Source organism: Mus pahari, chromosome 10, assembly GCF_900095145.1.
Source record: "Mus pahari chromosome 10, PAHARI_EIJ_v1.1, whole genome shotgun sequence".
Classification (NCBI taxonomy): Eukaryota; Metazoa; Chordata; class Mammalia; order Rodentia; family Muridae; genus Mus; species Mus pahari.
This window is the reverse complement of record NC_034599.1, coordinates 99,605,835-99,608,138: the sequence shown is the minus strand read 5'-3', so window position 1 is coordinate 99,608,138 and position 2,304 is coordinate 99,605,835. Positions and strand designations below refer to the sequence as shown.

The 2,304-nt window shown below is 54.9% G+C and overlaps 1 long non-coding RNA gene across 2 annotated transcripts; it reads right to left on the bottom strand.

The window, feature by feature from the left end:
- Window positions 1-144: 144 nt before the first annotated feature.
- Window positions 145-1,577, bottom strand: LOC115064841. Of its 2 annotated transcripts, none has more exons than XR_003844671.1 (4): window positions 1,473-1,577; window positions 1,027-1,071; window positions 687-751; window positions 145-186 (listed from the first exon to the last, which is right to left on the bottom strand). It is a non-coding gene; the product is annotated as an uncharacterized LOC115064841 (long non-coding RNA). The 2 variants fall into 2 exon arrangements; XR_003844670.1 differs by having other exon boundaries at window positions 1,236-1,576.
- Window positions 1,578-2,304: the final 727 nt, after the last annotated feature.

Sequence of the window (2,304 nt, the reverse complement as noted above, 5' to 3'; positions counted from 1 at the left end):
GAAAGCCAGCCGTTTGAGTTTGGGGCCCTTTGGCATCTTGGGTTTGATGACCTGAGGCTTCACAAGGGCCTTGATGGCCTCTGCGCGTGCACTCACTGCCTTTGCGTTGTTGGCCTGCATCTTCTTCAGGCCTTTCTTGTTGTGCTTCTTGGCAAAGCGCATGTTCCTCAGGAACTTGGGGTCAACCTGGGAAACAGAAAAGGTATATATGATGTAGCGTACAACAGGCCCAGTTCACTGAAGTCCCTGGTCACAAAGATGATACTGTAAAAACAGCATTAAGTTGACCTTAACCACGAAAAGGTTGGAGGGTGTGGGTGCGAACTTCCGGAAATCCAGCTGTTTCCAGAGACCACCCTCCCCCACCTCAGCTGAGAGCGTCTGATACCAAGCCTAGTCCATCAGATTCACATCAGAGACTGAGGTCGCAGGCAGCAAACAGACCCAGTGCAGGGGAAGAGGAGGAGTTGGGAAACACACTCCCGAGATCTGAGTTCAAAGCCAGCCTGGTCTACATAGTGAGTTCCAGGACAACCAGGGCTACACAGAGAAATCTCAACACACACACACACACACACACACACACACACACACACACACACGTGAAGGAGACATGACTTACAAGAGGCCCTACACTGTGGACCTGGAGGCAAAGGATATTTTAACGTTTCATTGTATTCACTCACCCCCTTAAGAGATTCATATCTTTGCGACCGGGGTTTCTTGATGCCATTTCTGTGCCATTTGCGGGCTGTAGGGTAACAAATATTTACAGGTCAAAAAAAAAAAAAAAAAGCCACGTAACATCATGGTTGGCACAGTCTTTCGAGAATACACTAAGGACCGGTGCAAAGCACTATGGGCTTTCTACGCGGATTCCTGGCTCCCCAATTTGTAACCTCCAAAGTAGCTAAACACACAACGGTCTTCAGGCTCATCTGAAGGGAGACCCTCCAGCCCTGATCTAGCAACCCTAACCCAATCCTCGCTGGGGTACAGGCGCCAGCCGGAGCCCAAGGAACTTACACTGGTTGTGTGTGGTGTGGTTCTTGGACTTGGCCATGTCTGCACCTGCAGGGAAGACACGAGATCAGTCCTGGGGTCCCCCAGACGGGGACACCTCTACCGCCCTGAGCTGGGGTAACAGGAAGAAACCAGAAAGAGGCTGCAGCAGACGCTTCCGATTTCCGACACCCCCCCCCCAGCCTGGTCACACTCACAAAACGCGACCCCACCTCTCCAACGCGAGCTATGAGGTCCGTCCTGACACTGAGCTTGCCGGCCCCGGGGCGGCTTTCCCCGCCATCCGTTCCTTAAGGGCGACCGGGCACCACCCCCGCCCGGCGATCTCTACGCCCCACAGCCAAGCAGCTGCCCGCCCTGTCCTTCCTGCCACCCGCGTCGCCTGTCCCGCGACCCGCCGCCGCCCTGCAGTCACGGATGGCATCGGATGCCGTAAGGCCAACACTCACGGTAACCCGCGGCTCCCGCAGCGCCTGGGACCGGAAGAGAAAGAGAGAAGCCCGCAGTGCAGCACGGGAAATAGGGCCGACGCCGCCGGAAGGTCCAAAGGAAAAGCTTCCCTCACTGCTGGCGGAGAAAAATGGTTCCACGGCCGGAAAGGGCTGAAGCCGAGACAGGGGAGGGGCTAGAGCCTGGCCCCGCCCTCTTTAGCGTCACAGGTTTCTTCCTTTGCTTAGCCACTCCCCGCTATTTTTGACCCGGTTTCTTGCTCTGTAGCCTAGCCTGGGTTATAACTCTTCATCCTCCGGCCGCAGCCTTCTGTTACTGGGGTTAAGAGCATGGTGCTTGCAGGGACCACGTCGGCAGCCAGTCCCATGTCTGATTCCTTCTCTTCCTCCAGTGCTTGCTTCGCTCTTGGGCAAGACCTCTAAAGACTCTGAAAGCCGAGGCGGCCTTTGAAGGATGAATTTGACGAAGAATCTGTCCTTATACACCTCACCTGGCTCCTGCGTGGAATGCACTGGAGAGGGCAGAGGAGAGGGGAAGGGCTGTGAGATTTATGCAGACTGCCACACAAGGGCGCCGGCTGCCTGAAGACAGTGAAGAATGTACTAGGGAAAAGAATAGACGGGCTTTGGGGTGCCGAAAACTAGAGAGAGAAAAGCGGCAACGATAGTCCCTAGTCTGCTCCAAAAGCCTGGGTGGATGATGGAAGTTTCGAGTGGTTTCTTTTCACATGCATTAGATGTGAGTTGAAGCTAGAGAGGTGAAAACAGGCCTGTTCACAGCTTCTGTAGACCAGGCTGACCTCGAACTCAGAAATCCGCCTGCCTCCGCCTC